Here is a 26093-nt window from a genome sequence, read left to right as displayed (position 1 = left end):
CTATCTCTCAGCATAAAACTTCCTTTCCTTTAACCCTCTGGGATGACCTCTCAGAGCAGGAGATGCTCTAACTGCCCCACCATGCTGTCCTCCAGCCCCCAGCAGCTCCCCTTAGCACCATTTCCTTACCTTCATCCTCTGGCTTCACTCCAGGGTGCTGCTTGATCAGCTCAACAGCATCTCTTGACCAGTGTCCCACTGCCCACTTTGACAACCTCCCAGTGACCAGCACACCTGGTCCCACAGCTGATCCCAGGGAAGATGGACCAGCCAGCTTTCTGAGTACCAAGGCAGCAGTTTTACTTCATTGTCTCAGCTCTTCTTGCCTCTCAGGCCAAACTCCTGGGTTTTCTCTTCCACGTTTCTAAATAATAGGAACATTTGCATTTTCTTGAAATTTTTAAATATTTATGTATAAATACACATAGAGTTATTAGTTTACAAATAAAATATGTTTCCTTATTATTTTCAGGGCTGGGAATGCAAATAGAGCTAAAATTAATAGCACAGATTTTTCTGGGCTTTCCCATAACTCTCTTCCCAGCAACAGCATTTGCATAAGAAAACAACTACGATTAAAATGTGGTGTGAATCAAAAGTAAAAGGCCTTGAGTCTTAATTCTGTTATTCTCCTGTTTATTCCATTTGCATATTCCAGCAGCACCTGCAAGCTGCCTTGCCAGGCAGTGTGTAAACACAGACAAATTTTAGGAAAGAGGGCTATAAATCCATAATGACAAACGTTTTATTGCTATAAATGGATGTAAAAACCAAATATTCACCCACAAATATAAGCTGTAGATGCTGAGGAGTGTTAGGCCTTCCCCAATCCATTAAAGAATGGTCCAAAGTATTCCATGTCTATGGGAATGTTTATATTTTGTATGTAGATGTACTGTGTATTCTCACAGGACGGGGCCCATCCATCAGGACAACCAGAAGCCATGAAGCCATGTTAATATTACACCAAAGTTAATTATTAGTTTGGCTTGTCTATGTGCTAATCAAGTCATGGAGTATTTGTTCAGTTCAGTGCTGGCACAGCCCAGAATAGAATCTTTACCTTCCCACTACAGCAAGTTAAAACACAGGGTTTCTGTGATTTTAAAGAGCAAGATTCATAAAACAAATTTAAATGCTCTGCACTGGTTGTTTTTCCAATGTATTTTTTGCACACTTTAAAAAATATTGTTTAAAAAAGTATTTCCCGTGCATTGTTTTATACTCAGATTCTTTACACCTACATTTGTTCTGACAGTGGGGTAATATTTGCTCACCATTATGTGTACTCACCTTGGCACTCCCTGTCACTGCCAAAAATCCATTGCTGGAACAGAAGGAGAGGGCTCTTTAGGAGACTTGTTTTGAGTGCAGTCACACGCTGTTACTCCAACAAGCTGCTCACAGACAGGTTTCCTCTTGCTTTCCAACAACTCCTCATGTCAGCTGGAATTATGTGTCCCACAAACTACCCTCTTTGAACAGCCTATTTATAACTGCTTGAGAATGTCTGAGTGCTCAGATCTGTAACTGAATTCACTGTTTTGCTTTGTTTCTTTTCTTTCTGATTAAGAAAATGGTATCTCTTCACTATAATTGGTGTCACCCATCAAACATTTTTACCAATTTATCTCGTTTTCAGACACGATTCATGGTAGCATTTTTCATCATTTCTCATAAGCATTCCCAATTAAGAAAAAAAGCTTTGCCATTTTTATATTCTATGGGCTTTTTTCCCCTGAACTTTATTTTTACCTTCCCTTTTTCTATATTTGTTCATGGTCTTGGGGTTTTTTTTTGTGTTAGAGAACAATAACTTGTCAACAAGGTCCCTTCGAGTTTCCCATTTCCTTGGGGTTTAGCCACTACTTGTTTTGCCTTACCTTACAGTTCCCAACTTTGCATGGATCTCATGGTCTCTCCGTGGTCATCAGGTTTTATGTGCTGTACCTAACATAAGAATATGAGAAGAGGCAGCATTTCTAAGGTTAAATTGCACATTAAGAACAAATACAGGATGTGACACCATCAGCCTAGTCATGAGCACCTACACCATCCTCTTCCCTCTATTCCTTTCATTCATGTTGCCACTATTAAGGTTAATGTATAAAGAGTGGATTCAATTTCTCAGTGAAAAGCACAGTTATTAAAGGCTATATGAGTACGAATTCAACACCCTCAGAAAAGTCTCAGGAACCTTGTGAGGAAAAAAGTGCCAGGCAACACAAGCAACATAAAGGGGGGAAGAGGAAACCAACAATTCTCACCCAAGCCTCCCAGCCTGTAATGCCTTTGCAGCACTATGTGGCTTTGTTACCAGGCTACGTCCTGTCTCCACAGCCATTCAAAATAAAGCTTGGTTGAAACCATATCACTATGGGCACCTCTTTCATGTCAGTGATTATCACCATGGATGACATTTTCTTATTCTCAGCCTTCAATGCCCATTTGTAACCCTGTCTCTGCTCCCTGCAGGAGAACACTAGCTTCCCCAAACCCCCAGACAGATGAGCAGAAACTGCAAAAGAATTAGTTGGAAACCTCCCACTGCAGAAAGACATAAGTATGTTGATATATTTTCATAGAAAAATAATCATTATGATACCAAATGCACTTAAATCTCTGACAGCCATCTGCAAATAATAGGCAAGTCATGCTATTTCATTTCAGTAAATATATTAAATAGAAAAAAAAAAAAAAAAAGAGCACTGAACCTCATCTTCTTAGGAAGCAATTTTACTTTCCAGCTTCTGTGCTGGAAGCTGACCTGAAGGATGGTTCTTTGGTAATTTGTAATAGCTTGGGAGAAGCAGCTGCCACTTCGCCTCGGCTGGGCTGGGCTGTAGATGAATCAGCAGCAGCTTCCCCAGATGAAAATAGCTGTATGTCTTTTAAATTTTTAATGGAGATTAACACCTTGTCATTGTAGTGCATCACTCAGTGTAACATGTTGAATAATGCTCCGTGTTGGATAAGGCAGAGCAATGGTATGAGGAGCTGGAAAGATACAGTGACAAATCTCTGATATAATGGGTGTCCTTGTTTGAACTGGCATTTGCCTTCCCAAAATACAGACAGACACATTCCCATGATGGAGGGCATGGGATGGCTTTCCATTTATTTGTTAGTAGATGTATAAATCCAAAGGAGAAAGCTAATTAGACTCCCTGTGTGCAGGGCAGTGGAGTACACTCTACTAATTATATAAATATAGGTAAACAGCTATTGACAGCACAAGTAATTTTCCCCCATCCACAGTTAAGAGGCTGCCAGGTATCAGTATATCAGCTGAGAGCAAACCTGAGGCAATCTAAATTATGGGGTTTAATCAATATGCAAATTGTTATTGTAAAGTACATCAATGATGTTTTACTCCAGCTGGCCCACACTGTTCCTCACACACTGCAGGTGTTGGTTCAGGCTGTTAGTCACTATTCTTCATACTGATGCCCTGTGTTTCTAAATTGATGTTACAGGTTTTCTACTATGTGCCCTCTGCTTAGAGGGTCTCTTGCTCTGCACAGGTGCTCAGGCCATTAGAGCTGAAACTGGCATGATTCAACAACCCTCCAACTTCTGTAGCTAGAGAATCCCAACTGGTGACACTCAGGTTGATCATAGCCCATAACAACTCCTGCTGCCTCCTCTTGCTCAAGAACTCCTGACTGTGGGCATCAGTAGGGGCAGGGAGTGCTTACCTCGATAATTTGTAAGACTGATGGTCAAAAGCACCTAATCAAATTAGTTTTCTCTTGGCATTGTCTCCCAGGGGTGGAATGCTAGTTTTATGGCTCTATGCTTTTGGAGAGTCTTTCTGCTCCTTTACCCCAGCAGCCACCTGACTTTGTATTCACTTACTTTCAACTCACTTATTACCTCAAGAACAAACAAATAAATGAATATTAACAATAACAATAATAATAATCCAGACTTATTATCTTGCAATTTTTCTAGTCTACAGTCCTTAAGGGATAATCTAATCTAAAAGCTTCCAGTTCTAGATGCTTTACAATTAGTATTTTAGATGTAGCAAGATGCCAAGTCCCATATGTTCTTGTAATTGTGTCAAAATACTGCACAATGTCTTCAGTTTTAGTAAGTGTGTTCCTTTTGCATTTCAACCACTGTTATGTACAATTTCCCTTTGGTCAACTTAGACATAACACTGGGGGGGGGTTTAATGAATGACAACCAAGGTTCTTTTCTTTTTACTTTTAGATGTTCTTTGGGAGTGCTTGCCATTTCTGATATATTCAGCAGTATAAAACAGAGAGGTCCTCAAATATTGCTCCTTCCTGCTGCCATCAAAACCATATATCTCTAAACCATGACCAAATTGTATGGCTTGGATCAACTTGGATTAAGAAAGGCCAAAAAATATGGTTTGCTTGCAGTAATTAATTTTTGTCCTGCTAGAGACCTACTGCAACTGGCACAAAGTAATTGGTCATATTTTTCAGATCCAGACCTGTCCAAACTGTAAAGTTAGGGCTAAATACAAAACCCCTTCAGAAGAGGGCAAGAGGAAGAGAAATAAGAAAAGAACTAGACTGTAAAGAAAAACAGCATAAGAAACCCAAAGGGCAGAGGAAGATCCTACGCATCAGCCTGAAAAGTCCTGCTTTATTGTGGCTGGCTCTTCTGGGGCAGGGACCACTGATGCTGGAGGAAGCAGCAGGAAGGTCTCTGAGTGAATTAATCTCTTGGCACCAACCCCTGGCCCTGAACACAGCAAAGTGGCCCATCCAGGAAATGGTATGAGACACCACCTTGGCTGTGGTTGGCACTGGAGAGAGGGGAGCAGATTCGTAGCAGGACTGCAAGACTTGGCAGGCTGCTGAATTCCTCAATTAACCACTGACCTACTTTTAGTAAATTTGGTAAATCGATACATTTATTACTCAAACACTGTCTGTCTCAGCCCATTAAATGTTATTTGTGCCAGGTTCTGTTTGGATCTTCTCTCCCCTGCAGCCCTGTGGTCACTCACCTCCCACTTCTGTTCACCACCACAGAAGGTGGTGGTGGCTCTCTGCAGGGTTTGCTTAAAGCCACTATGTGCACAAAGTCACTTCATGAGCACATGACACATCTTCTGTGTTTTCTAGTGAAAAATTATTTGAAACCAACAAAAAATAGCTCCTTAAAATACACTTTCAGTAATATTAAGGCATTCTAGTGGACCTCTGTTCTTCTGCAGCTTTGAAAATGAATGTAAATTAATTGCAGACATAGAAGTTGGTTCTTCCTTACCTTTGAAATACCCAGAATGCTTTGGGCACAAAACAAATAAGTAAGAATAACATTTTTAAAAGTTGCTGTTCTTAAGCTTCATTTAGAGAGGCCGATTCCATCGGGGTCTGTGGATGGTTATTTTTATGCATTCATTGCTCATTGACCAGGATAATCAAATAGAATATTCCATTTGCTTCCTGCTGGTTAAGTGCCTAATTCAAAGCTAATTGAAGTCAATGGGCAGATATTCATAGACTTTAATGGAACAGCCATAATCTCATGTCTGTCCTTGTTGTGTGAGTTATTTCATTTATGTTCATTATTTTCATCTTCACATACATGCATGCCTATTTATTTTGCATGCATAATAATAACCATCTCTAAGTAGAAGTACTTAAAGTAGTTTTAAAAGCCATTTCAAGACAGATATTTACATAGACCTGTGACTGTGAAAATAGCACATATATAGGTTCTAACCTAGTATTACTTTGATATCCAGTATAACAGTTATCACTATAAAAACATATTTAAACTATGGGGGTTTTTTATTGCTTCAGCTACATGGGCAGAACTTTACCTATTTATGTGATTATACTACCAACCTATGCATATTTATGCCTTAATGGCATAACTTTTCAGCCAGTGTGAATAGAATAGACTCTGAACAAGAGTCAAAGTACATGAGATCCTTTATCTCCTGTAAAAAAATTCTCTAAAACATCTCAATAGTGTTTCCCAGGGGAAAAAGCACCACCACAAAAACCCTCACAAAACCACACACACACATATAAAGCCATATGTCAAAAATTGTATCATTATTTTTCTATATTAAAGCATTTTCACTTTAAAATTGTTCTCCCTCCCACTTACATCCACAGGTATTAACTTACTTCCATCTCTTGGTTCTAAGGCAACAAACCTGCTAATTTTTCAGCTTTTAATGAATATTACCAACCTGAGATAGGAAATGAAATCAGTGTGTTCTGCTACAGTTGATGTCTCTGAAGTAGGAAGAATTCTGGAGCAGGATGTGAAACCGGATAACCAATGATATGCACTAATAACTCATACTCCCTTCTGCTTCCATTGCTAAAATGCTTTTGAGCATTTCTAAAGTCCTTCTGGACTGCAAATTCTAACATCACTTCTTGTGAAGGTCTGAATCTTGCATGAAAAATTCCCATCTGCCTTTCTGTCTTTCTCAGGTTTCTTTTCCTATATCAGCATTTTGAGGAACACCTGTATGTGCTACGAAAAGTTACTCTTAGCATATATGTTTTGTTCTTGCCAAGAATTTAGTATTGTGTACCTGACACAAAGCAAGCAAAAGACAAATGCTAAATCCATAGTAGAAGAGGTTCAGTGACAGTGTCTCCTGTAATGAAGTACAACACTTACAAATGACTTGCTGGTTTTCCTAAGGTGGCAGCTTTGCAGAGCATCACGTATCCTCATGGACAGTCCCTGTTTGCAGGTGTAAGCAGCAACACCACGTTTCCTTGGGGCCAGTTGTAATGGCTGGAACAAAACACAATGCTGGTTAATTCTAGCCTGTCATTGACTTCTGCCATGGTGAAGACAGGTCAGATCCAAGTGTTTGGAAAAATCTTTTATTTTCCTTGCCATACAATTACCTCAGAATCCAAGCATAAAATTACAATTCCATATACTCAATATCTGGATACCTATTAGTGCATTAAGCAAGTTACATTTAATGTTTTGATATAATTTAATCTTGCTGGATGTCAATATTTAGCTTCTAATTAATAGCATATTTACTTCTCTTCCATACATTGATGTGCCAATAATGAGCTTAAACACCCTTCCCCTGTTCAATACTTCGCATGGAATTTGAATTCACTAAATGGAACTTGTCTATGATGTAACTCCATGAAAGGCAATGAATTTACTTCAAGCTTATGTTTCATCTACTGCAAAATGCTCAGACAATCTGAAGGTATTTTGTGGATTATATTTTCTCTCCTGTGACTGTATTTGCTTCACCAAGTATTGTACATACCCAAGAAGTGCACTGGAGGTACCTCTGTCTAAACACCTAGTTTGCTGCTCATGGATTATTTCCACTTCAATTACCTTTCATGTTTATTTTGGCAATAAATTTACAATTAAAGCAAACCCATCAAATAGTATAAAAACTTGAAATTATGCCTGACACACTATATTTCATTGCATAATTGATTAATTAAAAGGTTTAGCGAGTCATTTTTCATCCATCGTTTGAGGAGGAATTTTGACAGATGTATATTGAATTAAACTGTCTTCTGTTTCATTTCACCTTGCTCCTTTGATCCCTTATTCTCTGCAGAATGACTCCATTATCCAGAGTCTGTCAAGAATTTGTAAATACTCCATCCTATATTTTTTCTTGAATTTTTCTTCCTATCTGTAGATGTGTATATATGTGTGATAATATTATAAGGGTTCACTTTTAAGGCTTCACTATAAGGGTTCACTTTGGGAAGAAAAACACACCTTACACGATTTTTATACAGAATCAAGTATTATTATACATCATTATATTTGCTTTCACAGTTTTCTTGTATAATATTATTTCATTGTATTGCATTTTCTGGGAGTTTGAAGTTTCTTCGACCAGACAATTGTACTGGTAGTGGATCATTTCACATGGTCTCATTGTTATGCTGCTATTGGATCTTGATAAACCAGTAGAAGTTGTGTAAATGAGGTAAGAAAGCTCCTCAGTGCTCCTCTTCCTGAAAAGTTTCAGCAATTTTACAGGGCTTTTCACACATGAGGAAAGTAATAGCAAAGTAGAATCACAGAAAGAAATCCATGGAGAAGGAGGACAATAAACACACGTGATCTTCAGCAGGGAAAAGAAATAATGTAGAAAACAGCAAGAGGCCTTTTGAATGGCAACTTTCATTTCATAATATCTGATAAATATTAATTGATTTATCAGGAGAGAATTCAGCTGTATGTAAATTAAAGAGAATTTAGCTGAATCCCAAGTGAAAGATAAAACCAAATTATTTTGGCATACAGTTGAAAATATTAGCATTATAATTAAAACATAATGTAATGACTCCAACAGCTATTTCTGTTAGGATTGAAGAAAGCTTGACCACAGTAGGAGATGCAAAGGAAGATGTATGATTTAAATACAAACACACTACTATAAAGTAAACATTGTCAGAGCAGAACTTTACTTTTGCTTCTTTAAAAACTAATGGAAATCCAGTGTGAGGATTGAGTTAATTCTCATTAAACTTGAAGCCAGTGCTGGCTTTGATAAGACAAAAATGGGTATGGAAGTGCAGCCCACCTTAGTTTTCAGAGATTTCCATTATTTCTGTTAATTTATATCATGTTTAAAATGCTTTGCACAAGCAGAAGGGTCATCTCATTTAAACTATATGATTACATAGAAAGGTTGGAGCAGATGATCCTTGAGGTCCCTTCCAATCTGGCATTCCATGATTTTGTGATTCTGTTGCTAACAGATTTCTTTATTTGCCCTGATGGCTCCTCAGCGCTCAGTCAACATTCTCTTGTTCTTAACAGAAAACAATAATCTTCTCTATTTCACATAGCAAATCTCTGGCTCTGCTCTAACAAAGAGGGAAACACTTTCTTTTGAAAAAAACATCTTTGTGAGTCACAAAGGCCCATATTCGTTTATGAAAGTTTTCTCCACAACATCTTCCAAATGATCCCTGTGGAGACACACAGAAAAAGAAGCACCCAACAAAAGCCTATCACCACAGATTAACACACCTCGAATGCTAAACAGCAAGAATCAGGCATGTAGTTAATTGCTGACAGTTAATCCACAATGGGAAACAACTCACCAAAGTTCAGTCTAATGATGAAAACGTTCAAGGAAATCATAATCTACTCATGATGATTCCATGTTGAGGAACAGACTCTGAACTCGCTGAGTGAATTATTCATTATGGATTGTTTGCAAGTGCTACAACAGTCTTTTTTTTTTTTTTCCTGGCATGTCACTGTAAGAAATGCAATTGCATTTCCTTGCAAATGCAAATGTAAATTCAAATGCAGTTGCAAAAATATGATCAGAATTAGCTGTCATTGTCATTAAAGTGCCATTGATCTCAGCAACTTAAAAATAAACTACTTGTCTCCAGGCAAACATCCAAAAATGTGCAGTGAAACTTCAGCCTGTGGCTAAATGTTCATCTTCAATGAAAAAGACTGTCTGAATGGTTGAAAATGCAGCTTGAAACTGCAGCTCTGCACTGACCTATTAATCATAGAGAAATAGTGTCCATGGGTTTTAATTTCTCAGACTTTACTAGAAAGTTTCCCTGTGACCAAAGGGATGTGCTATGTTACCTTTTTTTTTCATCTCAAATTTTGAACAGTCAACTTGATATTGAATTCCTAGAAAACTATCTATCAACACTAAGCCAAACAAGAGTTGATATTTCTTTAGGGAACCTAACTACACCTCTAAAAATACAAGGCTCATTTAAAAAATAAATAAATAGAATCTATCCTTGTGATTTCAAGTTCAGAAAAAGAAATCCATTGGAAACAAAATTTCTTGAGGGTTGGAGGAGTTGCTAAATATGTGGACAACCTCAGGGAATAGTATTCAAGGTATTTGGAGGCAAAACCTCCTTTCTGGTACTATTTTCTCCAGGTAAGGATTTCTATCAGGTGCAGTGCTGCTGTTTTAGGTAGGACATAAAGAAGAGTTTCTAACCGTGTGTCTCATATGACAAAAATACAGGGCACACTGAAGCTTACTCTCTGTTTATTGATGATACATAACATACCAGTGTCATGCCCAGTCATTTCCACCAAGGCTTAAATAGTCACTTGGATGATGGAAGTTACTTTCCTCTGACTACTCACAGACAGGACCTGGGATCTAAAGCTAGTTCAGTTAAAAAAACAACCAAACAACCAAACAACAAACAAACAAATAACCCAAACAAACCAACCCTAAAACCCACACTCATTCTCACTGGTCAAACTCAAAGGCCTCAAAATATGTACATGTGAAACAACCTTTCAGTATCTCCTCTTCTTTGTTTAACTTTTGAACAAAACCCAAGTTCTGATCTTACCTATGGTTTTCCCAAATTATTTTCATCTCCAGCTCCTACTTCATCAGGCACACATGGCAGTGATTGTCCATTTTCTCTCGGTTATTTCCCCTAAAACAACAGTAAATACAAACAGAAAACATGGATAGAAAATAGACTTAAAATAACAGCCTACCGTACAAACATTCCTCAGCATCTCTGGCAGCTTTTTATCCAAGACTGCATTTAGGAAACCTACATTAAATACATTAAGTATTTCATGACAGCAGAAGAAAGCAAATCATAGATCCTGTTAAAATTAAGATAAAAATGCATATGGGCCTATGATGAAGGGAAAAATGTACATTTCTGGGTCTGAAAATTTTCTCTACAATGTTTGAAGTTATAGTTCCATGATAATGTTTTTCACAACCCTGCCATGTTGAAGATGATCAGGAAATGAAGCAGAAAATTAAGAAAATAGAAATATTACTTTCCTGTGATTAAGCCATTAAATAGAGACTGAGACAAGGTACAAAAGGTAGAGCCCTGATGAGGTGGATCACTTTGGAAATACTCAAGAGTACTGGAAACATTAAATCTCTACTTCATTTTTGCCTGATTAGTATTGAACTTTTTCTTCTTCTTTTCTTCCTAGAATGTCTGATTCATTCACCCCATTTTCAGCTTGAATAGAGTTAAATGTCATGACTGTTTTCATTTTTAAAATTAATTTTCCATTCTGCTTAACAAGGCAATCTAGATACTAAACATTTGAATTAATAAAGTTTTGTCTCAAGAGGTTACCTACAAGTTTCTCCACTACTGATCATCTCTCATTCACCTGGTTGACTCATTACTTTGTTTTACAAAGTAATTTGTTTTACATATATGCTGTTTAATGCTTTTTGTCACTTTTTATTTGTACAAATATAAATCCAGTTATTGCCTTCACCATTTTCCAGCCTCTTTCCCAAATATATTTAATTTAAAATATTTAACTAAGCTATGCTTGCATACTTTTATACATTTAGGCTAATATTGACCAACTATATTTTGAATACAAACAAGTTTTATCTCTAAAGAAAGCAGAGAACTCCTGCTATTTAAAAGTGCTATTTCATTGGTAGCTAGAAGATATAAAAAAAGCATAAATGACCTCAACTTATCTGCTGTGTTTCATTGGTCTTTTTGATTATTATTATGCTTGTAGGATAAATAATGAAACAGTGATAAACTGAGTCATAATGCTGTTTAGCAGATACCATCAACACGTGATTAAATAGTGACATTAAAATCTTAGGCTGATGTCGTGACTCATAATTATAAGCAATTGAGGTAAAACAATTTGCTACTCAGAGGTGAAGCCCAGCCTATTTCTGTTGGTTCATGCAGTGATGAATTTCTTCTTAAATGCAAGAGAATTGTAAATAACTTAGAATGTTTCTTTTACAATGAATGCATAAAGGCAGTCATGTTACACATTGATTGTTTTTGTATGTCAGAATTTGAATTGAAGTTCATTCTCATAATGTTTGATGCATAAAGAGAGAATTGATAAAGGTGATAAAAGGTGATAAAATTGCAGAAGTTTTTAAGTTGTGCTTAACTAGTGAAAAATGTTTCTTAAAAGCTTATACTGAATCTGTCACACAGACAAACTGTGCATCTTGCTTCTTAGTGCTTTGAAACTTTTGCTTCAACCAAGAAGCTTAAGAAAAATCAGGAATGAATCAATTATAAAATTCTTACCTTTATACAGTTCTAAACACAATCTCATCTGTGAAGGTATTTGTGTAGTTCTATTACCCTTTCTCAAGATTGTTCTCTCAGGAATTGCACTGAAAAATAATGCAAGAGAAAGGAAGGGTCTGACCAAGTGTTCTGCTATGGAGGAACCTGAAGAGATTCTGATTTTACACAAAACTACAACCAAATAATAAGACAAGGAAATTTTGCATAGAACACAGATAACAACATCATTTCATCCAGCATTGTTGCTATTAATATTATTAAAACTAGTAATATTAATCAGCTCCAAATTTGCATTAAAATACTGACAGTCATTCTTCATTTAGCGTTGTTCCAAATTTTAAAGTTTGGCACCATTGAACTTGCAACACATGGAGTCTTATGAATTTTCTTTCAAGGTTTATTGGTCTGTAAATTCAAACAGTGCTTATTGAAACAAGATTGTCATGTTTGGGAAGAATGGAACTGAAAAAAATACTTTGCTTTTACTGCTTTCAGAAATAGCTAAACATTGAACTGCATTGTGTAAATAGGACTTTACAGTTGGAGAAGAAAAAGTACTTCATCCTTTATGGCATTAAGATATAGGGCTGCCTTTGCAATCTGGCTTCTCTCTGCTGCTCTGATGGAACCAAGTGACCATAGACTTAATTGAACAATTAAGGGAAAATAATGAGATGCTGTTTTGCCTGTTGAGGTCACAGGAGCCAGGCAGTACCAGGTAATCATGGCAGCAGCACCTCTCAAAATCTGATAGATGACACCCATGCAAAATAGTTTTATGTTCTTCATTAGGAACTAAAGATGTCTGGTCTACATAGTGCTGAAAATGTAAATCAGAGTGATGTTGCTCAGCAAGAAAAAGCAAGACTGACTTTGTCTGTAAATGAAGGAAGGGTTGAATCTATTTCTGTGTCTCATAAACACAGGCACCAAATTTGTTGGAGGGAGGGTAAAGGGAAGTGTGCACTAAAACATCTCCTTTTCACTGTTGAAAAGATACTGCAACACTTTATTTTAAAATTCTTTGCAAAATCTACTTTTATTTCAGCCAGGAACTAAATGCTTTGGAAAATCTGGCTAACTCCAGGAAATGGTCAGGAGTTCCAGTTCTATTATGAATCCTTATCATAATAAAGATCAAATTGACAGTCTCCCCCATCTAGCTTCTCTGTTTGAAACTGCAAAAGGTTCTGCAGCTCATGTTTAAATTTGTTTTCTGTCATGCAATTGCATTTTATAAATTCTGTTCAGTAAGATGTACCTAACTCCATGACAATAAATGGAGCCCAGATTCACACCAACACAACAATCACATCAAGGAACACTGAGGCTGTTGCTGCCTGCCTGTTGATCAGCTTACTGCTGCAAAAGGGCAATCAGCTTTTTTTTCCTCTCCTGCAGTTACATCCATCCCTGCATTGTGAAAGTAAAACTGCCCTAAATAGGAAATAAAGATACTGCAGGTAATCTGCTAAACCCTGTCTCATCCCTGTTATCAGCCACCAGGTTTGCTCTTTAGGCATCACTGATACGTTTGGCATCTGTCACAAAAGCAGGGCTGCCTTTTCCCTTCCCTCTGTTCAAACCACCACCAGGAGCAGGCACTGCTGACACTCCAGCTGTTATCTTGAATGCACATTGACATTTTAAAGATCTCTTAGACTGCTCTTTTTTGCTTACAACCTGTTCCTGCCAGAAACATATTTCTAGTCATGAGGAGAAGATGAAGAACTGTGGGAAATACCCCAAACACACACAGCAGCCCACTTGACAAAATCTGCTGGTAGGAGTAAAAACCAAGAATAACACAAGAGTGCCTGAGCACCTGTTCTGTGTGACAAGTGACAAGGATCACACTCACTCGCTTCCATCACTTTCTTCATCTGACATTTTCCCTTGGAGAAGCCAGATGCTCAATCAGAAAAACAAGTTCTTCATTAATGACCAAGAACATGCATGCCTACTGGTTTGAACTGGTACTCGTCCTCTTCCTTCATCTGGTCCAGACTTTCCTACTGTTGTTAATATGCCAAACTTTACTGCTTTTTAATTTGTCTTCATTTAAAATGAAATAGGTTTTTCAGAGTCAATGTACCCCACATATAAAGATAGCTGGGGAAAAAAAATAGGAAAATGGCAGGTCATTTATGAACTCGAGATTTTCTTAGAAAAACCTTATGTGAGCAAAGCACAATGGGAAGTAATTTAGTGCCAGGGGCCTGCAGAAGTGCAGAGAAAGGACTTTTGGCTCTGTGGTTGCTGGGGAATCTTGGATTACCCCGTGAACCTGAGAAATCATCCACTACAGATTGCAGAGTGCCCACCAGAGGCAAAGACAGCCTTGGATTCCCAGATCTGCCCTTCTCATCCACTACTACTTCTACATATATCTTCTGAGCATAGGAAATGGTTCACGGGCAGCTCTAACACTGCGAAGGATCTATGCAAAGTGCTCAGGTCCCTGGAGCAGATTGGCATTTCTTATTCATAGCCTCTCCATGCATCCAGAGTCACTTTCAGATTATTCCTGAAATTTTTGCTTTTGTAGATTTTTTCCTTCAAAATTAAACTTCAGAATTTAGACTGCTGTTTATAAATAAACTTGATACAATTTTCTGATTACATAGTTGCCCTAAAGGATGTCAAAAAAAAAAATAATATCATAACCTGTTCTGAATCATACAGCTTCATATCAGCCAAGTTGTTTTTTTCCATAATCTAATTGGTCAGATAGTCTGTTCCTCTGTCATAATCTAAAGAAAGGTAAGTATTTAATTTCTTTAGTGAGATAAATCTTAGCAGGGAGAAAGACAAAGGCAGAAGAAAAAAAGGAAAAAAAATGCAACAGATCTCAATTAAAAATAAATTTAAAAAAAAATCCTTCTCTTAAACCAAACCTTACTGGAAGCACAATTTTTGTTTCTACCCCTGTTAAGCTAAGATATATCTGGCAAAATATAAATGTTTCATAGAAGAATTTAGGCCTTTGATAGTAAATGAAAAACTGAAAGGTGTTCAATTTTGAAAGAGGGAGTTAGAAACATTTTTTCTTTTTTCACTCTTGCATAAGAATCCACCTACCAATGCTTAGAATGTTTTGAGCTGTTTTTGTGGTGCCAAGGCTCAAAAACCACAGAACAGTGGGCTCTGATGCTGCAGTGCAATCCAGAGGTGGCATAATTAGTAATACCACTTACAAAAATTATTCTCTTGATGGAGGACTGCAGACAACAACCACATATTCACCATGGATGAGACCTATATGAAGAACTGATCTCACATCTGTCTCCTAATGCCAACTCTATATAAACCACTTTCATTTACAGGTTGAGGAAAGCCAAAAAAACCATGTCACTTGTGACCAATAACTTCACCTATCACTGATAACTTACAGGAGCATGAATTAGGCCTGTTACAACATCATGGTAGTTTGTCACTTCTGCAAATACATTATGTTTCTTCTTTCCTTACTCAATTTTCCTTTTACTCACATAGATGGAAGTCCAAAGCATGGTACCAGCTGCCTGAACCAGTGAAGCCCAGTCCTTCCCAGCCTCCTTTTCGTCATTGCAGCCCTGTGCCTCTTCATGCTTTACTGTCACATTCACTTAATTGTTTTTCCTCCTTCCAACCTGTCAAAAAAGAGGAGATTGAAGTGCTGAGGAACACTGTGTGCAGTGTGTGTTCTCCAGCCCCAAACAACTCAGCAGGGATTTAGGATGATTTGCACAGTCATCCCCCAAGCCCCAGGAAGTTGAAAGTCTTGATTTTACTGAAGTGTACAAGGACCAAACAAAGATCAGGAGGTAAAAATTGCACCATGTGTAATAGAAAAATGGGAAAAGGGAAGTAAGAAAACCAGTGCTACTGAGATTCTTCATCACAACCAGCATGAATTGTCCCCAATCCTTGACATGCATGTCACCCCATGCCAAAAGTTGTGCAGGGGTGGGAGAAATCGTACCAAAAACAGCCAAGAAAAATGTTTGAAAATGTCAAAATAATTTTTAAAGTTTTAAGACAAGTAAAATACAGTAATTTTTTAAAAGTCCTAGAAAGACCACATGTTGTGAAACATGCAGTTCCTTGCTAATATCATTTTAATAAAAATAATTAGCAAAACACAGCTATGGAACGTAATACTGAAGAGTCCTGCTGCTATGGATGAATATGATGCCAACAGGAAATACACTGCCTGGTCTAGGGTATAACTTGTCTCTTAATTTTAATCTTTGAATTCAAATTTAAGAGGTTCTTTTGAAACAATGAGTTATATTTTCAGTGCATATAATTTCTTCTGAATACCCAACCACACATGTCAACATGGGAAGCAATCTCCCTCAGAGACTGGGGGTGATGTTCTGATTTCATTTGCTCCAAATCATTCCCACTGGGGTTTAAGAGGTCTAAGTAAAGAATATATGTATTTTTACCATTTAGGCAGGCTGTGGTGTTGGGTTTTTTTCCCCCAATTAGTGTTAGTGTTGGTATTTAGTGATGTGTATTGGTGAGATCTAGGTATAGTTCAGACTATATAATTACCATTTGCAATGACAATTTTGTTCACTACCTACACTAAAAATACTTACATGCTTAAGGTCACAGACACTGCTGCAATTTCAGGTGCTCAGCTTTCAGGCGGCCACTCCAGCAAAACATCCACTACATTGGGCCTGTAGTGAAAACAAAGGGTGATGTTTTTGAACTAAAAGAGGCTACATTTAGACTAGATGTAAGGAAGAATTTTTTACAATGAGAGTGGTGAAACACTGGAATAAGGTACCCAGAGAGGTGGTAGATGCCCCATCCCTGCAAACATTCAAGGCCAGGCTGGACAGGGCTCTTAGCAGCTTGATCTGGTTGAAGATGTCCCTGCTCACTGCTGGGGGGTTGGACTGGATGACCTTTAAAGATCCCTTCCAACCCAAACCATTCTATGATTCCATGAAAATCATTAACTCAACTGAAGTTTCCTTATGTTTCCAAGTGGATCTGAGGAGAGGGAGGATCCCCAGAGCAGTTTGGGATCTGCTCCCCAGTGTCCCTTTACTGTTCTTGTTGTTTCAGTGCTGCTCACAAGATCAAATGTCCAGTTTTCTCTCCTCACCTTATCCTGGAAGGATAAAAATTGTGTAGGTACCATGAAAACCAAGTGCTTGTCATCTGCTCTCATGGAAGCCAATAGCTAAATTCCACTAATCTATACACAGTCAAAAGTTCGTCCTGTACGTACATGCATATTTTATTTATTTATTTTTAACATATATATATATATATATATATATATATATAAGCAGTTTTACAGGATGTTGGTCCTGCTGGAATGTCTTTTGGGTGTGATGATCCTCACCCCTCAGTGGCTGGACCAGCTGGTGGAAGTGAGGACCAAAGCCTCCTCACCTTTCTCTGTTGGAATAATTTCCTCTCTAAGTGCTTCAGTGTGCCAAAACAATTCCTGTCACCCAACCAAAATCTCTTCTTCATTCCTCTGCTGTCCCATCAGAGCCATTCCACTGCAGCCAGCTGGGATAGTCCAGCTTCACTTTGGTAGCACAGAGATGGGAATTTGTCCTCCTCATTTTGTGAATTCATGACCCACAGTCACGCAAAGTAAATAGTTTGTTGTTTCTACAGCCCCACACCTCGGGTCCCCTCAGGAGTCAAGATGTGATAAGTCAACTGGTTCTGCCTATTATCTCTGTATCACCTATCTCTTAATGACCCTTCAGAAGTGTAGAACATATAAACTTTCTTTATCCAATTATTACTTGCAATATTTGAGTAGTTCCTGTGAGAACAGTACTGGGAACCTTGGAGCATCTGGCCTTTTGTTATAAGTGAATTAACCAACACTACTTCTACTAAAATAGATTTTTGTAATTAAAAGCAAGATTGCTGAAAGAATTATTCATTTTTTTTTAATCCTTGCAAATTACTTACTCTGTAACTCTAAAATATATTTTAAATTATGGTGGATCATGAAACATCCTAGACAGGGTGTCTGAAGGAAGAGATTTCATATTTATACATTAAAACAAATGTTATGGCTTATGATGTTAGAAATTTGATCAAGTATAAAGATTAGACATAAACATGAATTTGTGAAGAGAAATAATAAGTACATAAGAATAATACATACAGTGGCAATGAAGCTGGTAACTCCAGATGAAATTCCATCATGTGTCTTTTCCAGGGGGCTGATGTATGACACAACTTGTACCTAAATCAGTAACAGCTACTCAAATAACTCTTCTCCTCACAATCCAAATCTGATAGTTTGTGATGTACAGAAATTTAGAAGATATTATATATAACAATATTTATATATAAGCAGAAGGAGGAAGTCTGTGTTTAAAAGATGCAAACCAAAGTGCAGATTGCCACAAAACTTCACAAATAACTTAGTAATAAGATTAAAACTCTATTCTATTTCCTCATTAACACACCTAAATTTGAGAAGATGCAGCATGTTTTTTCTTGTGACATGAAAAATGCCACAAATCTTTACCAGACCAGTAATCAGTCAGGTCAAAAGATAAAGCAGAGCTATAAGTAAAGCCATGTAAAGACACAACCATTTGACTATCTCAAAAAAAGAGGATTAAAATGCTTTAGTGATTCAAAAGCAGCTTTCCATAGGCAGTTTCCTCAGTTACATAATTCATGACTGAACTCACTGGAAAACTTTTGACTTGACAAAATGGGAATAGTCTTCTGAACAAGGCTTTTGAACTACAGCTATTGCAAATAATCCCAATGCGTTTTCCGTGAGGAAGAGGAAAGCATGGGCCCTCTTCTGCTCCTAATGAACTAGCACAAGTTTTGCCCTGGACTTCATTTCATGTCTCTAAAGAGGGAAGATTATCAAAGTGGACACCACACAATGCACAGATGTACTAGAAAGTAATTATGTATTGTAAAGAGAGGAAAATAGGCCAACTGTTCTTCTGGTGTAATTTCCCATTCCGTTTCATATCTCAGCATCTCCCACTCTCTGTTCCTGCATAATAAGTTGATGAAGCTTAAGTTGCCTCCATCACTTTGTGATCTGCCTTTCCTCCTAAGATGTATTATGTATACAAATTATTATACTTAAGAAAACTTTTGTTCTGATAAATCTCATCAAAAGAAATTACTTTTCAGATGAAATAATTAGCAATGCTATTTGATGTACAAGAAAACACAACTCTGCTTTGGTGTAACCATTGCCATTTCTTTAATGTCTAAGGACTTTTATACACTTGGGTTTGGAAAATTTGGCTTTTAAAATGTGAGAAGTTCTTGAACTTCATCTTTGAAGGCTCTTGATCAAGTTCTGCTTTTTTTACAAGCAAAATAATTGATGAATCTTCCTCTGTCTTAAGATATCAACTATCAGAAACTTTGCAGACTGAATGGGGACAAAGCAGTCATGTACGAGTAGAAGAATAATTTGTGTGGAAGTTTCAAGGACAAACAATTTTGTACCTGACACCAACGAAGGTAAGGTTTTTGGATGGGGTTCTCATTTTTTTCCTCAATAGCACAAATCCCCCAAAGAGGCAAGTGAATCCCTAAGAGATTAGAATTTTACTCCACATCAGGGTTCTGAATTCGAATCACATTTCTTAATCCAGCCGCATCCCAGGGGATTATGTACACCAGTTATCTGCATCCAAGGGACAGAAGAGTTGGATTCCTGGCTTAACTGGCCTGGGGAGCCAAATATTGGGCCAGACCAGGGCTAATGCTGTCTCTATTTTGTCTTAGTTTTGTCACAGTCAGGATGGTTTGCAGTTAATAAACTTCTTCAGGAACTTTTAAAGTTTTTGGGTAATTAGACAACCAACTGGTAAGTGGTCAGTCTAGTCAACTACCATTTTCTCTGAATCACTGAGAAGTGTTCTGTAATTCACTGAAAATAACTTGGGGAGACACAAAAATGGAATAGTATTTCTTGTTGGGTTACAAGTATACGTCGTCTATGGATTGAAGGTGTATGAGCAAGGGTTTACCAAACTGCTCAGTAATTAATTTTGTTTATTGATTTCATGTATTCAGCAGTTTCCAAAGGGCTCATTCTCTTGGCAAAGTAAAAGAACATTAAAACTTCTCATGAAGTTCTCAGCACTCCAAGCACTGCTTCTTCACTTAAGCTGATAAAACTGTCACCTTTTGGGTGTTTTATTCAGCTCCATTTTCAGAAGGGAAGTCAGACATTCAATCCCTTGCCCTTGGAGCAAAGAATTTACACGCCCTGTTGCTTTGTGATGACTATGTTGTCAAAATAAATGACTACAGCATTGTGAATGTAATTCAAACACAGAATAAATTCATTGTGTATAGCTTGTGTCACAGCAATCTGAAATCTTCCTGGGAAATATATGGAAGAACTGTGAGATCATGTGCAGCTGTTTCCTGGTTAGGCAGGATATCATTTTAAGAAGTTGTTTTAAATTTTGTTCCAGCACCATTGCACCATCTACCCAGAGGTAGGGGTTTGCTCACTGCACAAATGCAAAGCTTGCCCAGGCAGGAAAAGAGTGGGAAACCAACAATCAAATGTTTATTAGCATTTTCAATACATTCTTAGAGTTAATTAAACTCCAGATAAATAATATCTCAGTAGTAGCTAAGCACATTAACTGCTGCATTTCTATATGCCATGAAGACACTTTGTCCCTGTGCCTATGGTGCTGTATTCAGCTATTCACAAGTCATTTCAAAGAGCAGCTATATGTTTACTTATTGAGCTTTCACTTTTACTTAGGTTTTCCTTTCAGCAGCTGAGTTTACTGTTGCTTAAGTGCCTTTTTACTTGCCTGTTTGACAGCTCAGAATGGCATCAGTCATCCTTTCTGTACCTTCATGGGCAACTTTTGCCCTTTCTCATGATACTTTGTTTTTCTTAAATGTAAAACTGGGGCTTGTTGTTGCTGCTGAACTTCCAAATGCTTCTTCTGCCCCAGACTAGTGCCAATAATGGATTTCAATTCCAAGCCGGTGACTGAGCTGTCAGGCAAGCCAACTGAAACAAACCACATAACTGATATTTCTTCCAACCTTGCAGTGGATATGGAAGGTTTTGAACCTCTTCCTCCCTCCCCATTAGCTGTTCTTGAAATTAATTGGCCCTGCTCATTATTAACATTTACCATTAGCTCTAGGCTATTGCAAAATTTATTTTATTTTTATTCATTAATCAAGAGTAATTCCAAGATTTTCTTACTAAACTTTTGTTCTCTTGAAAGACTTCTCCTATCTTTAATTCCTTCCAATTAAACTACTCTAATATCCTGGCTTCTAGTCCCAACTGAATACCTGTTCACCTCCAGCTTATGCAAAACTGTATGAATATCACAATGAAACAAACAAAATCTCAGTCTTCCAAGAGGAATCACATAATTAACATTGTACTCAAGTTAGTTTTGCTCTTGACCAACATGATCTTTTAAACAATGACTTCTTGAGGTCATTGAACTGTGTTTTATATGCCTTTTTATATTGATTATCTCTTCTGGACTATAATTACTCCATTCACTCCCTAGGTTGTATTTTGCAAAATTAAACTTAAATATTACAATAGGATTTCTTCAAGTTCATTTTTCAGAGTGGATGCACTGGCACTGGTCATAACAAGCTTGAAGAATTGAGACTGAAGTTTAAAACATAGGATGCTATGCAGTATGAACTTCTGTCCAACAGGACAAAACAGACATGTCTCCATCCTTAAGCATTTTATTCTATGCAAAAGGTAAAACTCATTCTAGCTTATTATAATAGCATTAAAAAAAAATCAAAAAAATCAGTTTGCAAAATATGATGCCATCTGCCTCTCAATATGTTTTTTTTTTTCAATTTTACCAAATACATGAGCCTTAGGATGCCAATGCAGTTCAAGGAATAATTTTGCTGCAAGAACTGACTGATCTTTACTGTTCACTCCAGGCTCCTTTTAAAACATTCTCTATATTTTAATGCAATCTTTCCCATGTCTAAGTTCATCTGAAACCAGTGAGAAACTTTCTGTTATAAACTGATGGCTAAAACTATTTATAAAATCCTTTGAGGCTTGCTATGTATTTCAATAGGAGACCAATCAATCAATCAATCAATCAATCTCTTTGGGGTCACTTCAGTGTTTCATTCATACACTTTCTCACCAGACTTCAGAAGCTCATCTCTAGTGCAGTACAAAACGTGACTTACCCAGTCGAGCACTGGTTCATTCCCTCAGCTTTTATCAGTTGTCAGAGTTGGGTCAAGAGTGGTAGTTCTGGGACAGCACACACTTGAGGAACATCTCACAGATCTTCACTTCAGGAGTACTGAGCTTCTGCATCACATGCACAGCCTTGAAACTATGAAACATGGTAACTGCTGTCATAGAGAATATGAAACTTGTCTACATTTGTTACAAAGAAGAATAGGTCATGCACCTTCTTTTTCTGGCAAGTGCACTTACTCAAATTTATGCCAGGCAAAAACAAATGCAATGATAAACTAATTGTTCTTTCTGCAACATAGAAAGCAGATGCTACATATGGAAGAGGCATCAAACTTCCACAGTGAAGCACCATAGTTACCACTGAGCTTGTCAGAAAATGATTCTTAATTCAAAACTCAGCCCACATTTTCATCATGTAAGTCCATGGGCTTTTGTATTTCCAAGAAAGGTGAAAAGAATCTGTCTGAGACACAGCAGGATACAAACTTGTCAATACTACAACCACTTAAGCAAGAAGCTTCAGCCAGTTGGACTATGGTTACCTGCACAACAGGCTGCTAGAAGAGACAGCTGTCCTTGGGTACATAAGCAAGAATAAAGTGGACAATCCTGACCTGGCTAACCACCACTCGTGGGGCCACATCACTGCTGGCAGAAGCAACTGCAACTTTGTTGAAGTTGTTTTTAAAACTTACATAAATTAAAAAAAGAGTTAAGGCTATGTATTTTTTAGAATACACAGTGTGAGAAAGAACCTAATCAAAGGATGAAGCTAATTAAATCAATGTAAAAGAAGACATTAAAGAAAAAATAGCATCAATTTACAAACTCTTAAAGAAAAGATCCAAAACTCAACAGTTTGAAAGCAGACAGGAGAAGAAGACTTTAACATCTATTTGTTCCTGCATGTGTTTAGCAGCTCTAGATACTTGAACTTGAAACAGATACAGACTTTATTTTATCTTTAAAACTATTTAAACTAAACAACCCACATTCATATATTGAGTGTGACCTATGTCTTTCAAATGAGCTTCCTCAAATGTGGAACAATTCAGCCAATTTCCAGCTTCTGTGCTTGGAAGGGTTACGGCAACATGTGGGAAGAAGGAGATCAGAATTCCACAAGGCCACAACTTGCTTTAGGTGTGTCTGCTTCAGATCTTGCAAATACACCTCAGATCTTTGTCAGACTTTTAAGAAGCTATCTGAACAATCTTTTCTCTAAAGCCATCAGTTATTAAAAGGTCAAGAAAATGTAGCAGTCCTAGAGGGAGAGATCAATTAGGAATGCGTGCTTGCTAGGTGATTAAGTTTTAAAGGCTGTTCATGTTAAAATAATATCTTGGAGTTAATGTATGCTATAGCACCCACCAAACTCTTCCAATTCTGCAGTGGCTTTATGAACTTTTCAAAAGGTTCTTGAAGGAAAAAAAAATAGTGAAACCCTCCGAATTGAAATAAATTAAAAATCTAATGAAGAAATTAAAATGTAAGAAACTCAGTTTATTTTGCCAGGCTCTCATCAATATTTTCTGCTCTGACATTATGTTAATAGCAGGATATTGCTCTTCAGAATGCTTCAGCTTCAATTTTTTCTCACATACCCTTGGGGGTTCCTACTATGAACGAGGGACTCAGTTTATCAAGGTGGTTAAGCAGGTGCCTAACTTGATTGATCTGTCAACTTAACAGATGTTCACATTTTTGAGGAACTGGGAATCTACACTATCAGTGGGGCAGGGGGGAAAAGGGCCACAACAAATCCAAAGCAAAGAGATAATCCCCCCTCAGAATCCAAACAGCTGGGTTCTTTAGTACCCTTCATGGATAAAGCTGTATTTGTGGGCTGGATTTCAACCTTGTGGAGAAAAAGATTTCTCAGTAGTAGCAACAGGCTTTGTATCCAGACCCTAATCCTTCTCTTTAATTATAAGTACTGTGTAGGAAAAATACCAGGAGAGTATAAAAACAGGCCAGCAAAGAATTTGATACTCTTCCTAATACAAGCCTAATTTTTCCTTCAGCTGCTGCATCACTCCATAATATTTTCGTGTTTATCTCTAAAATCTTTTTGTGCTTTCCCAGCTGAGAATATAGATGGAGGAAATCAATGCAAAAGTAGTTTCTGCTGATATTAAATGGGGTAAACAACTTATTCTAAGCTCTTCTTAACAGACAGCTCCACTGAGATGTACTTGGCAGATGCTTCTCAATCCAGATAAAATATATCCCATTATCTTCTTTTCTTGTGGTAGTCACTTGGCTCCTCAAAGATTCATATCTTTTCTCATTTGGAAATTTCTTATTCTGTAGGGAAATGGCTTTCCTCAAGAAGAAGGTACAGAAGAGGAGCTCTAACAAAAGGCTTAGAGAATTGACTCAAAGGAAATTAATGCCTTCAAGACCTGAGTGAAGGGAGTTTACCAGCTTCTCTGAATCAAAATGGGAGACTCATATTCAAAGATTTATTAAAGTTCCACATTATGTTTTATGATTCCACTTCTTTCTTTGATAGGACAAAAATGTTGCTATCATGTCAGGGAGGCTAGGACACCTGAGGCAACTGTGTGGATAAGAAATGAGAGATGGTTGAATTGAAAAAAAAAAAATTAAAGAGGAAGAAAACACATTGCAAGTTGAGCTTAAATTGCAGTTGGGATCAACCAGAATCTTGAAAGTGTGAGAGGAGTTTGTTTCTAGTGGCATTTCTACTAACACAACAGCAAGCAGATTGCTTGCTGTTCTTCTGTCTGTCAGTTTTCTTTCTTGCAGGGTATTTTGTACTCATCTTTACTTCACAGAAGTCCTAACATATTGGGGATAGAAGCAGATCAGGTGAATTAGATAAATCTCAGGTTTGAGAACTGTCACTAATCTGCCATTGTAGCCACTATGAATTCAACAGTAATTTCAAAGTTTCTAAATAGACTGACTCCAGAAAGTACTCCTGGCTCTCAGAGGAACCTTATGTCCAAAGTTAAGCACATGTTTATGTGAAGTTTTGACAGTGAGGCTGTTTTCTAAAACTGCTGCAGTACTTAAAATTAGGCATCTGCATTAAGCTACCTACTGGATAAAACTCTTGCAAATGTGCAAATGCAGTTCTAGTTGATGCAAAATGGATTATAGATGCCTGTCTTAGATATGTAATACTGAAATCTTGTCCTTGGGGAACTAAGACGAGCATAAAGTCATATTAATAGCTTTCTATCATCTTTAGAGATGAAAACTTGAAGCTCATTCCCAGGCAAAAAGGACCTGAAGCATTCCAGAAACATTTTAAAACCAAGATTAGCAATGACAGGTTATCCTCACAATCATCAGCTGTCAGGTCTCTAGGGGATATTCTGTCTTTTGCTTTCCATATCCATAGAAGAATTTTAAGTCGAAGACAGAGAATGAGCTTTGCATCCTTGGGCTGCATAACTCAGACACAATGACAGTTTACTAACCTCTTCTAAAAACAATGAGGATTTTCCAATTGAACAGTGGAATTAAAGTGAGGGTGTTGTTTATTATAACTCATATGTATCCAGAGCTGTGGTTGGCCTTGGGATGCTACATCTATCAGAAGTTTAGCTCAAACTAAAACTCTTGGTACATTATTCATTCTGGAAATATTAAACAACATCCCCCACAATTTATTCAGTCCTTTAACCTCTGTGTCAAAACAGGTGCATGTCTCTTGTAGGAGTTCATCAAGCTGTGCAAATCAAGATGATTTTCATATTTTAATATTAAACAACTCATTTCAGAAAAGGGAACACCTGTTATTTTGTGCATGCAAAGCTTCAGAAACAATTACTTTCCAGGAGTGGACACTGCTTTTGATTGAGGCTGTTACAGTTGCCTGTATA

The 26093-nt window shown here is 37.4% G+C and overlaps 1 long non-coding RNA gene across 11 annotated transcripts in view; it reads right to left on the bottom strand.

The window, feature by feature from the left end:
* Nucleotides 1-26093, bottom strand: part of LOC127387949 (uncharacterized) — an 86271-nt gene that overhangs the window by 35111 nt on the left and 25067 nt on the right. For 7 of the 11 annotated variants that reach the window (XR_007890250.1, XR_007890241.1, XR_007890251.1 and 4 more), the window contains exons 4-12: nucleotides 22218-22369; nucleotides 18169-18249; nucleotides 16619-16702; nucleotides 15521-15661; nucleotides 12027-12115; nucleotides 10317-10406; nucleotides 6634-6753; nucleotides 1294-1944; nucleotides 130-364 (exon numbers count right to left, since the gene is read on the bottom strand). This is a non-coding gene — a long non-coding RNA (uncharacterized LOC127387949). The remainder of the gene's footprint in view (nucleotides 1-129; nucleotides 365-1293; nucleotides 1945-6633; nucleotides 6754-10316; nucleotides 10407-12026; nucleotides 12116-15520; nucleotides 15662-16618; nucleotides 16703-18168; nucleotides 18250-22217; nucleotides 22370-26093) is intronic. The other 4 variants (XR_007890243.1, XR_007890244.1, XR_007890247.1 and 1 more) reach the window with 4 other exon arrangements.

The sequence above is a fragment of the Apus apus genome, chromosome 8 (genome assembly GCF_020740795.1).
Source record: "Apus apus isolate bApuApu2 chromosome 8, bApuApu2.pri.cur, whole genome shotgun sequence".
Lineage (NCBI taxonomy): Eukaryota > Metazoa > Chordata > Aves > Apodiformes > Apodidae > Apus > Apus apus.
This window is presented reverse-complemented; position numbering and strand designations above follow the sequence as displayed.